Source organism: Ochotona curzoniae, unplaced genomic scaffold, assembly GCF_017591425.1.
Source record: "Ochotona curzoniae isolate NIBS_2020 unplaced genomic scaffold, NIBS_Ocur_1.0 contig_43, whole genome shotgun sequence".
Classification (NCBI taxonomy): Eukaryota; Metazoa; Chordata; class Mammalia; order Lagomorpha; family Ochotonidae; genus Ochotona; species Ochotona curzoniae.
The window spans coordinates 26,881,356-26,895,055 of record NW_024466218.1 but is presented as its reverse complement, the minus strand read 5'-3'; positions in this window follow the sequence as shown (position 1 = coordinate 26,895,055).

Below are 13,700 nucleotides of genomic sequence, written 5' to 3'. Positions count from 1 at the left end.
TCATGTCCTGGCTGCTCCACTTCCCTTCCAGTTCCCTGCTTGTGGCCTGGGAACACAGTCGATGACGGTCTAAAGCCTTGGGACCCTGCACCTACATGGGAGACCCAGAAGAAGCTCATGCCTCCTGGATTCGGATCAGCTTAACTCAGCTCAAGTGGCCATTGCGGCACTGGGGGAGTGAACCAATGGGTGGAAGATCCTTCTCTCTGTCACCCTTTCTCTTTGTAAATCTTTCTATTAAAACTAAATAAATCTTTTAAAAATAGCCTTTCATCTAACCGTATTTTTAAAGGTAAGTGCTGTGATTTCAGGAATTCTTGACCTTTGGGTGTTGGGGTGGAGTCATTTTCTTCATCCCCCATCCCCTGAGCAGGGAGGAGGAAGGCTAGCCTGTCCTTCAAGGTGGAAGAAGGCTGGGGCAGGTTCTTAAGCCACATTGTCAAAAAACACAGCATCAGATTCCTGCCTTCAACTCTTGACAGCCTCATGGAACACACATTGCAATTTGTGAAAGCCCTGGGTAGATTATTCACCTGCCACCCGGATGGCAGACGAGGAAGCAGCCCAAGTGGAAGGGCTGCTTTCAACACCAGGCTCATCTGTTCTAGGGTCCCAGGCTCTTGTCAAGTTACTCTGCTATCTTTGATATGTGAATTTCCATCATCTCTTGTTCCAATATGGTTGCTCCTGTTTCCACCAATTCATGTGCATTCTATCCTGCAATGAATGAAACGAACAAAGAGCGTGGCCTAAAATGTACACCCATTTTTTTCTGTTCAAATCCCATTGGCTAGAATTTGGTCACATGACTTCATCAAACTGAAAGGAGGTTGATTTAAAGCATAGAACTATGGTTTGAGCTTTAAATGAAGAGCTTGATTAAATGTAGAGAGTCACACCTGTTGGCTGTGTGCTAACTTGGTGATTAACTCAAGGCTAGGTCATGGAGAAGAGCCTGAAGGCCTGCGTGCACCAAGGATACAGACTCAGTGTGACCCTTGCAACAGAGAGAGAGATTTTCCATTCACTGGGCCAGCCCAAAGCCCAAAGCCAGGAGCATCCTCCAGGTCTCCCCTGTGAGTTCAGGGGCCCAAGTTAAGTTTTTAATTGATAACCCTTGGTGCTTTTCTATTGTCTGATGAAGCAGTACTCTTGGTTGCTAAAATTAAGAGAGAGAATTGTGGAGACATTTGTCAAAGAGTCAATCAGAGACTTTTGGGGGTGATGTTTGGCATGGTGGTGCTTCAGCTGTTACTTGGGGTGCCTGCGTACGGTGTTAGGGCTGCCTGGATTGGATTTCTGGCTCCCTTCTTGACTCCAGCATTCCTGCTCATGCATACCCTGGAGGGCAACAGGAAGTGGTTCAGTGCTTGGGCTGATTTTCAGATTCCTGGGAGGTATGGGGGTGTGTGGGGTAATACACTAACAGAAGATCTCTCTCTCTGTCTCTCTGCCCAGAAGCCCTTTAAAAAGACCTTTTTACATAAAAACAATTTGCTTTGGAAAATGGAAATAAAGTGGATCTTAAGCTAGGAAAGTAACTCGGGCTCTGTTTTTCTGTGACGTCATATTTGTGTGTTCAATAATTAATGATACAGAAATCAAACAATTGGACAAAACCGCGGTTTTCATTGCCACTAGACCCACATACAGATATTAACAATGGAACTCTTTGCAGTGTAGGCTTGTCACTTGAAGGTGATTCTTTTTTTTATTGTTAATAACATTGTATTATGTGATACAATTTTATAGGCACTGGGATTCCCCCCACCCCTCCCCCAACCCTCCCCCCATGGTGGATTCCTCCACCTTGCTGCATAACCACAGTTCAAGTTCAGTTGAGATTCCTTCATTGCAAGCATATACCTAGCATAGAGTCCAACATCTTATTGTCCAGATAAATTCAGCAGCTTCTTGGGGAGACCTTCTCTGGGAAGGTGAGTCTTTCAAGGGAAGAATTAAGTTGTTCAGCCTCATCATTTACATAGATATAACTAACTCTAAACTGTGAAGCTCTGAAGAGCTACACTGCCAATTAAGTGTAACTTGGAGATTTGGCTTCCTGTGGGAGTGAGAACTAATAGTGTAGTTGCAATGACAGAAAAGCTTTCTTGAGTAGGTAAACAGTGGAAGGATTTTACAATTGTATGGCAATCCAGAGACTACTTCTTTTACCAATAAACCTTACTTCCTTTATTAATAAATCTTATTATGAAAAAATATCCAGCTGAACAAAAGTGTGTGCTGGTGTCATAGTTTAAAAAAAAATGAGTGAATGGTGATGTGTGAAAATTGAGATTACTGTCTTAATCTAACAATATGAAAGCTGAACACACAGACCTTGCTGGAACTATGAAACAAGCCCTGTGCAAATGAAAGTTAAAAACCAAGGTCACCCCACCTTTTTTTTTTTAATGTGAATTTGGCCCAGGTGTTTGATACAGCAGTGAAGCTGATGCCTCATGGAACATCCACATCCAATATTGAAGTGTCTGGTTCAACTCCAGCTTCTCTGCTTCTGATCCAGCTTCCTGCTGATGCACGCCCTGAGGAGCAGCAAATGATGGTGTGAGTAGCTGGATCCGTGTCACTCTTAGGGAGAGCCAGATGGAGGTCCTGTGGCACAGGTAGAGACCTAAACTATTATATATTGGCACCAGCCTCTACCTTCAGTATTTTAAGAAGAATTTCAATACTTCCCTAAAAGAATGGAGCTCAGCATATTTATCAGAAGAGTGAAGGACATAGTGGAATTTGGGTGCTTGCTAGCACTGATCCTGCAGATGTTGGGATCATGCAAGATCCATGAGCACGAGTATTGATCAAATAGGTCATCACCTTGATATGGCATCTGTCAGAACCAATCTCATTATGACAGTGTTTGAGTTTTACTTGTAACCAAAGGGAACAGAAATAAGAACTCCTTAGATCTAGATTCCTTTCCTTCATAAAAAAAGAAAGAAAACATTTACATCAACCTAACATTTTTACAGAAGATGCTAGAAGTGCCTCCTGACGAAATTATGAAGGATACATTTTGAAAACGTTATATCACTAGTTTCCTTTTGCATAAAGGTGGAAAGTTACTGTCACACAGTATTTGTCTTTTTTTGTGACTGCCTTGGTTAATTTAGCACAAGGTCCTCAAGGTTCACTCATATGTCATAATTTCTCACTTTTTAAAAATTGCTTAGTTGTATTTTAGTTGAAGTAGACAGAGCAAAAGAGACATCTTCCACCTGCTAGTTCACTCCCCAAATGCCCACAAGAACTGGAGCTGATCCAAGCCAAAAGCAGGAGCCTGGTATTCAATCCAGATCTCCCAGGTGAATGGTAGTAGGGACCCACCTCTTTGAGCAATCATCTGCAGGCACACATCAGCAGGAAGTTAGAACCAGAAGTCAGGCAACTACTCCAACCAGGCACGCCTCTGGGGGATGCAGGTGTCCCAAGTGGAGTTTTAACCATGGCTTCAGACATCCATCCCAGAATTTCCCAATTGTTTCATTGTGTGCCTGCACATGTTGCTTTATAGCAAAGTTATCTCTGTAAGAAAACAGGGATCAACTGTTTTGATGGCAGATAAACATACCCACAGTGCTTCAGGGAAAACAAAACTGTTGAGTTGGATAAAGATCAGTCCTGGAAAAGGCTGTACTGTGTAATATGAAGATGGAGGGGCCCGGCTACCTGTCCTGTTCCCACTGGACATCAGTTGCGAAATTTCTGGCTTGAAAGAGAATTATTAATGGCATAACTATGTTTTCAAGCAGTCAGCCACTGCATTGTCGTGATGAAAGTTCCAAGGGTCTGGACCGGGTCCAGACGGATGAGGTCACCAATGAGACTGGCTTGAATGCTCTCAGGTGACCTCAAAGTGACAGAAAACTTTGGGTGGAGCTGCCTCAGTGATCCAACCATGCGGCAGCTCTGGTAACCAGTTTTTCTTGGTAGAGGTACTGCTGCTTTCAAAAATAAAAAGGAGAAAGAAAAAAAAATCCCACAAAGGAAATGAGTGATGAGTTCTTTGCTGGACTAAAATAAAAGGTTGACACCCAATAATAAAACAATATAAGAAAATTCCAGAGGAAATAAGCTGTTTCCGCTTGGAAATGTGAGAATGTGGTTTAAGTGAGCCAAGATGCTCCCTTCCCAAAGACCAGCAGCCTGGAGGTTCTTTTCTGAGTTTCAGGAATCAGGAAGTTTTACCCAAAAGCCCAGCCTTGATAGGATCTCACTTGGATCACTGAAGCCTGTGTTTCTGCTTTCCTAGGATCATAAACTCCTGCCCCCTTGCTCTCCTTCTGTGCTTACTTGGCCTTTGTGAACCAGAGTTTATCAAGCAACACATGAAGGGAAGGGATTTATACTTTGCATTTCAGAGACAGCCCGGTGAACTGTGCTGGATGGCATCAGGTTAGCCACTGCCTAAGATGCAAGTTCAAGTCCTGGCCGCTGTGCTTCCATCTTCCTGCTAATGCCCGAATTCTTAGGCTCCCACCACTCTTGCAGAAGACCTGGATGGAATTCCAGGCTGCAAGCTTTGGCTTGGCCAAGCCTTGACTGCTGCAATCATGTGGGAGTGAACCAGAAGATGGAAGATGTTACTTGTTGTCTCTCCTCTCTCTTTGTAACTCCACCTTTCAAGTAAATACAATACATTTTTTTTTGTTTTTAAGCACTAGAATGTAACAGTCTTTGAGAGAAGGTTTTGCGTACCACTTAACAGCAGATTATGGACTTACACTATTTCAAGCATCTCATTGGTAAATAAGCTAACAATAGATTCCAGTGGAGGTGTCTTGAAGAGGGTGAGAATACCTGGATTCCCAAGAGCTAAACTGGGACAGACACACGGCCATGATGGGGCCAGACCAGGCAGGCTGCTGTTAGCTACATGAGGAGTTTTGTCTTTGATCTGAGGCCATGGAAGTTACTTGAAACACTTGGTTTGAAAAGACTGGAGATGGCACCCTTGGGGGGTGGCAATAGAGGAGGAGACAAGAAGATGGATTGAAAGTTTGGGGCCATAATACCTTATATGTCACATGATATTTATCATACATGTATTTGTAAATCAAAACAGTGAATCAGTGGGTTTTTTAAAAATCAATTTTTAACATGCATTTCATTTGACATGCAATTTAGCATGTTTATGTGACACAGTGTTTGACATTTCAATAGATGTATGTAGTGTATAGAGGTGATAGCAGGGCAATTGGCATATCTATCAGCTTAGACCTTTATCACCTGTTTACATGGGGAGCATTCAGTGAGTAGTGGCTTGTATGAAACTTGGCTGAGGGTGCCACTGTTGTGGTGCAGCAGGTACTGCTGCTTGCCACATTGACGGCCTATACTGGAGCACTGGCTTGAGTCTCTCCCACTCTGCTTCCAGTTTTGCTCCATGTGAGTGTACTTTGGAAGGGAGGGAATAATGGCCCAAGTGCTTGGGCTCCTGCTGCCCACATGGGGGTCTTCTGGTTTCAACCTGCTCCAGCCTCTCCTGTTGTGGCCTTTTGGGAAGTGAACCAATGGATGGGAAATCTTGCTACATTTCCCATGAACTTTTTTGAAGCTTGCTTAAAGATGAAAGAGGATGTGAGAAGGCAGCCACGCTCAATGACACCTCTGCCTACTGCCAGCATCATCCAACAGGTAGCTCAACACCAGGTACCCATGTGGGTGATTCCTGACCCAGGTTTCCAAGGGGAGGAAAGCATCCTGCTCCTCACTCCCACGCCCTCACCCTGACCTCTGCCTCATCCGCAGTAGATGTTTCTGTACCAGCTTCCAGGACTCCCAGGAATGCAAAGGAGAGGGCATTGGGCTCTCCCTCCACCTCACTGCTGGCTCCTTCACACCAGGGTTGGCAGAGGAGCAGGTAACCAAGGGTGAGGACAGAAACTCCTGCACAGCCTCTGGCTCTCCAGTTGGACGTCATCTTCTCCAAGCAGTCTCTGGGATTTCCAGGGATGTGTCAGGGCCCCTGCTTGGACATCTCACCTTACATACCCAGACTGTTTCCTTACTAGGTTCCCACGGAGCCATCAGCCCTCTAGGGCCTGCCCACAGTAGCTTCCGCAGGTGTATCCTCAACCACCCCAACAGAGAAAACAGAGGTGTGTGGGTGGGAGGTGTTGCCGAGTCAGTTCCTGCAGGAGCAAGGGCAGGTGACTCTGTGCAGCTCCTTCTCGTGTTGCTCAAGCTTTAGGCATCTCCTTGTTCGAAACAGCTCCAGGCTTCATGCGGAGGGTACTTGTGCAACCTCCCATCTTCCACCCTGCAAGGGAGGAGCAGGGACCCACCCACACTGGTGTGAAAGTCTCTCTCTCTCTCTCTCTCTTTTTTTTTTCCTTTATTTTCTGCCTACATTCCAGGACCCCCAGGGGATGTCTAAAATGCCCAGGGCAGTCTGTCCCATGTTTGTACTCAGGTATATGTGCCCAGGATCCAGTTTCACTTACAAACCAGGCACAGCAATTAAACAGCAATGACTATTAGTGACACGGAACCATGACAATATCACACTACGATAAGTGTTACGTGGATGTGGTCCCTCTTGAGGTTTTAATTCCTCATTGCACTCAAGGAATATCTCCAGGCAGCAGCTGACTGTGGTTGATGGGACTGCAGAGACCAGAACTCTGGCCAACAGGAAACCACTGCATGTTGCTGAAGGCCTGGGAATCAGGATTTATACAAAGGGATCCTTGAGTCAATGCCCACAATTCACCACACACACACACACACACACACACACACACACACACACACACACACACACAAATCTGTGTACATAATGCTATCTAGAAGAATGTATACTTACTATCCCACTTCCCAAGTTCCAAACAACCCAAACACCTACTGATCATTCCCAAAAGTCATTTTGCATGATGAATAGCTAAAGAGCATTTATATTTCCTTAGAACAAGTTGTGCCTGCCTCTACTTTTCCCCCATTTTTTAAATTTTAAGAAGTATTGTTAGCAGGTATAGAATAAGCTGGATCTATCTATCTATATCTGATGCTGTATGATGTTTTGTTACATGGATACATTTACTTACTCTGAAGCATACAAAATCCTGTCGCCTGGATAAGTCTGCTTTAAAAGGGTGAAATGGCGGTGTCAGGGTCATTGAAACTATCCATTTTTCTTCATTCTGCCATTTCTTCCCCTCTGGGCCTCAGTGCCCTCTCACATAAAATAGGTGGAGAGAAAGGGAGAGGAAGAAGGAAAGGCATCTTCCATCCACTGATTCACTCCCCAAATGGTTACAATAGGAGGGGCTGGGCCAGAAAGGATCCATCCCAGTCACCCACATGGGTGGCATGGGCCGAGGTATCTTCAATGGCCTCCAGGCACATCAGCAGGGAGTTGGGTCAGAAGTGGAATAGCCCTGTGTTACAGGATGCAGGCCTCACACTTGGTGACTTAACCCTTATACGACACCAGCCCCTGTCGTCCTTCTGCTTGACATCAGCTGATGGAGAAGAGGGTATCTTGGTCATGGCAGGGGGAGGGAGAAGTTCCACGAGGATCCCACAAGTGTCTCTAAGTCCTTGTCCTCATGGGTGGGTGGAATGTGCAGAGTGTGAGCACAGCCCAGGATGTCACAGGGTGAGGAGGGACAAGTCTTGGAAAAGAAGTTGTTGTGAGAGAATGTAGGATATGGCCCCAGGGGTCATAATGTCAAAGGTCATTTAGTGACACACACCCAGGTTGCAGATGATGACTGAGAAAGGCCAAGCAACGTGACTGTGGGAGCTGGCAACAGGTGCAGGCCTCAGGGATTCTGTTACCTTACAAGCTAGCTTTCATGTTCACTCCACACAGCACTAGGTAAAAGAGGAAAGGTGTCAGGGGGTGAATGTGTGGGTCATACCAGGAGCGAACCCAGGTTTTTGTGGGGTCTGGAGATGATACAAGGAGGGGGAAGTATACTTTCAGGAGAAAAAAATTACAAAATGAAGAATACCAAATTAGGCACAAGGCATCAGAGGGCGCCTGAAGCTTATGTCTGTTCAAGGTCACAGAGAACTAACCACGGTGCTTGCCATAGCCCTTCCAATCTGTCCTGCACACGACTGTCCAGCTTCAAGGTGATGTGGCTTTAAAAAAATCTCAAAGAAGATGAAGAAAAGAAAGCTTAAGAACCACCATTTTCATGTGACTATCACTCCACTCTGCCTAGGACAAGAAAGGGTGGCAGGCAAACTGCCTGCCAACAATGAATTGTCTGCATTTATGAGGAATTAAATGATTTTTAATGAGTCATAGGAAATACGCTTGTGTAATGCTTAAGTGCCGGTACCCAGGGTGGCACGGCAACCTTTGACTCACAAGGTGGAGTTGGAGTGATTCCTGATCAGGTGCCCCACAGTCAGATGGTGTAGATTGTTGACCTCCGAAGACAAGCGGATCTTGAAATTGCTTTTAGTGAAGCATACCTTAAAAAGCTGTGTGTGTGTGTGTGTGTGTGTGTGTGTGTGAGAGAGAGAGAGAGAGAGAGAGAGAGAGAGAGAATCCTGGAGCTGACTTCCATCAGCAAACAGAAGACACATAGAGAATGCCCAATAGAAGGGGGTATGAGGAACACTCTGGGAATGTCTTCAACCCAGGAGAAGGAGGTCAGAACAACAAGCTTTGTGCATGAACAAAACCCTAAAATTTCCCAGGATGAAGGTGTCCTGAGTACAGATCAGCTTTCATTAGAGCTCCCATCAGCGTGTTCGGAGACTGCTATGCTCTGATTGGGATTTGTTTGTTCCCATCGAAACTCTCATGGACTCTTGTTGCAGCTTAATTGCTGGTGCCATCACTGAGCCTGGTAGTTAAGACAAGTACTCAAGGATCACAATATCTGGTCTCCATATCTGGTTCAGTCTCAGCTCCAGAGCTGGGCTCTTTCCACCCCAGAAGGACACCTGGATTGGGTTGTAGGTTTGGGGTTTTGGCCCAGCCCATTCCTGGCCATTACAGGCATTTGGGGCATGAACCGATAGATGGGAGCTCTCAACCCATCTACCCACCTCTGTCTCTCAAATGAACAATTTTTCTTAAAGAAAATGCATTTAATCATTGACTTAGTGGTATTGAGAGGTGGTTGGATGTTTAGAAAGTATTAGGTCATTAGGCCTCTTTCCTCATGAATTGGTAATTTCTCTGCTTCTGAATAAAGAAGTAACTAAGTAAATTTTTTAAAGTGAACAAAATGTTTCAATTCTTTCCTATTAAAAAATAGTTTGTTATAAAAACAAAGAGAGAGAGAGAAGCAGAAAGATATTCTCCATCATTTGGTTTACTCCTCAAATGCCTACAATGTCCTGGTCTGGGAACTTCCAGCAGGTTCTAGGCCTCGGGACAAATCTAGGACCCTAGTTCTCAGTCCAGGTCTTTTCCCCGCCCCTCAAAAAGGGCAGAGACCTGCGAGCCATCAGCGCTGGCTCCCAGGGCATGCACAAGTAGGAAGCTGGGTTAGAAGCAAAGAAACCAGGACTGGAACCCAGGTATTCTGACACAAATGTTGGCATGCATAGTGGAGTCTCAACTGTGGGGCAGATGCTTGCTCTTCAATCCTTTCCTGATACCTAACTCTAACTTATCAGGGGAAGAGGGGGCCTGCCCCATAGTCAGGGGGAAGGAATGCTGCACACAGAAGCCAAGAAAAATCTGACCAGACAGGCCTTGCTGGGTTTTTAGTAGCATAAAATCACACTCTTTTTAACCAGTCACCTTTCTGCATGGTTGTTCATGCTTTCATCATGCCTATGCAATGAAATCTCCTTAGGAACCCAAAAAGGACAGGGCTCAGGGAGCATCTGATGGTTGAACATGCGGCTGTCCCTGAAACATGACAAGGGGAGGAGAGGCAATCGAAGCTTGGCACCCCTCCTCCACATGCTCTGCCTCCCTTCATCAGCATCTTTGGTCCCACATTTTGTTTTGTTTTGTTTCTCATTAATATTTATTTTTGTTAGAAAGGCAGATTTACAGAGAGAAGGAGACACAAAAAGATCCTCTGTCTCCTGATTCACTCCCCAAGTAGCCTCAACAGCCAGAGCTGGGTCAATCTGAAACCAGGAGCCAGGGGCCTCCTCCAAATCTTCCACATGTGTCCCATTCTTTCTAACAAAGCAGTAAACCTAAGAGATGTCCTGAGATCTGTGGGCCACTGAATTTGAGAACTGCAGGAATCCCAATTTTTAAAAGATTTATTTATTTTTATTGGAAAGGCAGATATACTGAGAGGAGAGAGAGGAAGATCTTTTATCTGCTGTTTTACTCCCCAAGAGGCCACAATGGCCGGAGCTAGGCTGATCCAAAACCAGGAGCCAGGAGCTTTTTTTGGGTCTCCCATGCGGGCACGGGGTCTCCCATGTGGGTACAGGGTCCCTCTGAAGTGGAGGATAGGGGTGTCTATGGGGACTAAGCCCTTAGGCGTGGGATCTAACACTGTCCCCAGGCAGATGATATCAGAACTGAATTAGAGGACATCCAGTTTGTACCACCTGCAGAACTGATGGCTTGTGTCAGAAGTGGTTTGTGTTGTGAGTTTACAGTAGAAGAAACTGAATCTGAGTTTGAGAAGGTTTTCCTTGTGTATCTTTAAAATGTGTGACACCAAATTAAAAACAAAAATAGATCTCTGCCAATGTGGTAAGTGCATATGTATTTATTTATGCATACTATCATTGCGTTTAACTTGCTTTTGTTTAGTTGAGAGAAGGAACCATTCACACTGGCTGCAAGATTTGGATAACAAGGACAACATTCATGTCCTGCCTGGGCTCCCTTATGAAGAATCTGAATATCATTCTTCTTATTGCTCAGATAAAAGTAATTAATCTGCTCCTGTCCTAGAACTAATAAAGCTAAAACTTTTTTTTTTTTAACTTTTTATTTTTCAATTTTGTTTGAAAGGCAGTGGAACGATTGTGGAGAAATCTTCCCTGTGCTAATTTATTTCCCAAATATCTGGCATGGCCAGGGCTGGGCCAGGCTGAAACCCAGAGTTTGGAACTTAGTCTGGGCCTGAGGGGGAGGGACTGAAGTATTTGAACTGTCATCTTCTGCCTGCTGGTGTGCACATTAGCAGGAGATTGGACAGGAAGCCAGGACTCAAGCAGGCCTGCTAATATGGGATACAGGTGTGCCAAGTAGCATCTTAGCTGCTGTACCACTCACTCACCACCTCCTTCCCAAACATTTTTGTATGGTGGAGGCATAGTAAAGCACAGGAAACCACAATGTGCAGAATAATAGGAAGCACAGAGAAATATGACTTTTAGAAGCCCTTAAAAGAGTAATGTGTTTAACGAGATATTTCTGGAAGCAATCTTTCAATGCATAAATAACCAATAATAGCAGGTGACTATAGAAAACACTGGCAAGAGAAAACTCAATTATGAAGAATTATGACTATGCAGATCACTCATGCATTCTTCAAGAATTAGTGAGCACTCTGGGTGCAGGGCAACACTGTGGACCAAGACAGACGGAGAAGAGGAAGAGCCAACCCTGGGTCTCAAATGGCTCACAGGATGGAGGGCAATGAAACACAGAATCAACAAGACAGTAGACGCCACCCTAGAAGTTAGGTGCAAAATACTGTGGAAACTGGGGTTCAGGGTAGAGCAGAACAAAGCTTTCCCAAGGAAGCCACCAAGGAGCTGAGGGGTAGAGGAGTTCAGGGCCCTGGCAGTGACACAATGCTCTCAGAATCTGTGGATGGAGCTTAGGGTGCTGCTCAGGAAGCATGAGGAATGAGGTTGGAAAGCAGGCCTGTTTTCAGGATGCACTGGAAATGTAAGCACCCTGGAGCACCCACCTACCCATCATGTCAGAGTGTCTGGATTTGAATCCCGGCTCTGGCACCAGAGCTCAGAATCTCCCAATTCACACCCTACAAGGTAGCAGTGATGGCTCTGGCAGGCAGGTTCTTGCCACTTACTGTGAGACTAGGATTGCTTTCCCAGACCTTGCCTTCACCCCTGCCCAGTGCTGGCTATTCAGGGCATTTCAGAAATGAACTAGCAGGTGGGAGCCCTCTCTGTCTGTTTCTCTCCCTCTCAATCAAATAATAACTATTTTTCAAAGGGGATGGATGTTGTGGTGAGTAGCTTAAGCTGCTACCCAAGAAACCAGCATCTCACATTATACTGCCCTTCAGAGTCCCAGCTATAACTTCCAAACCAGAGCCCTGCAAATGCGCCTGTGAAAGCATCAGATGACAGCTCCAGTATTTGGGTCCCTGCCATCCTTGAGAGAGGCTGGAATAGAGTTCTGAATTCCTAGCTTCAGCCTGTCCCAGAGCTGTTGGTCACAGGCATTTGGGGAGTGAACCAGCAGATGGGAGATTTCTCTCTCCTGCTCTCTGATGTTCTGCATTTCAAATACATACATAATGCATTGTTATAAACATTTTTTAAAAATCAGAGCACAATGTAAACTTACAACAACACGGAGACATAGCAATACATATAACCAGTCACTACAAGTTTGGAAAATTCTGTATTACATGTTTAAATTAATTTTACTAATTAAACTAACTGGTATTAAACCATCAAGCAGGCCAAGGTGTTGGTCACTGCAATTCCGTGTATACAGTAAGTAGTTATTATAATCTCCTACTTGTAGGAAAGTAGCACTGAAGACATAACCCACACATTTATATTCTTATGAATTTGGAAGAATGGAAATGAATTGTAATGGCACACTGCCAAAATAGCCAAGACACATATGGGTAATGGGTGTATTAAAAATTAAGTTTCTTTTGTAATCCAATTTTTTATTGGATTATTCATTATTAAAATGGTAAAAGAGAAAAAAAATGTCACTTACTAGTAAAGGAATTAGAAAGCCTAGTAATTCGGATGGAATTTTGGGGTGGGAGTCTTGGCAAAGGTGCTGCTTGGAATGTTTAGATGCCCTTGGCCTGTGTTGGAAGGCCTAGGTTTGAGTCTCAGCTCCTCTGCTTCTGGGGCAGCTTCCTGCTCGTTCCTACCCTGGGAGGCAGTGGGGACGATGCAAGCATTTGGGTCCCTGTCAACAGCAAGGAGATCCAACTAGATGGAGTCCTGGACTCCTGGTTTCAACCTGGCCCAGCACAGCTGTTGTGTTCTTGAGGAGTGAAACAACCAAACAAAAGCTCTCTTGCTTGCTCTCTCTCTCTCTGTCCTTCAAATAAAACTTAAAATGATTCATTTCAGAAAGCAAAAAAAAAAAAAAAAAGGGGGGGGGAGAATTCAAAAAACTATATTGTCCGTATTTGTTGTTTTAAATATCAATTAAAAGAAAGTGAATGAGTAAGTAGATACTTGAAGATTTTAAAGTTAGTTACTAAAGACACAGATTCACATAGCAAGTATCTTACTATCACATTTAAAATTCTGGAGCCAGTGTAGACAATGGCAGTGAAGAAGTTGCTTTTAACTGAATTTGTCTTACCCATCAATTTAGGGTTGCAGTAGCACCTAGAGAGACACACAAAAAAACTTTTCACTGACATTAAATGCTGTAGTTTAAATGCTGTAGTTTAAATGACTCCTGGCCTCACCCCCCTTGAAGCATCTTTTATCCCTTAGCCTTTAACTCATAAGGAGGAAATAAAGGCTCTAGGAAATGAATTTTCAGTAAAATTGAGCTCATTCTCTTGGCAGTCTTCCCAGGCTTTCTACCCACGGTATGGAAATGTGCA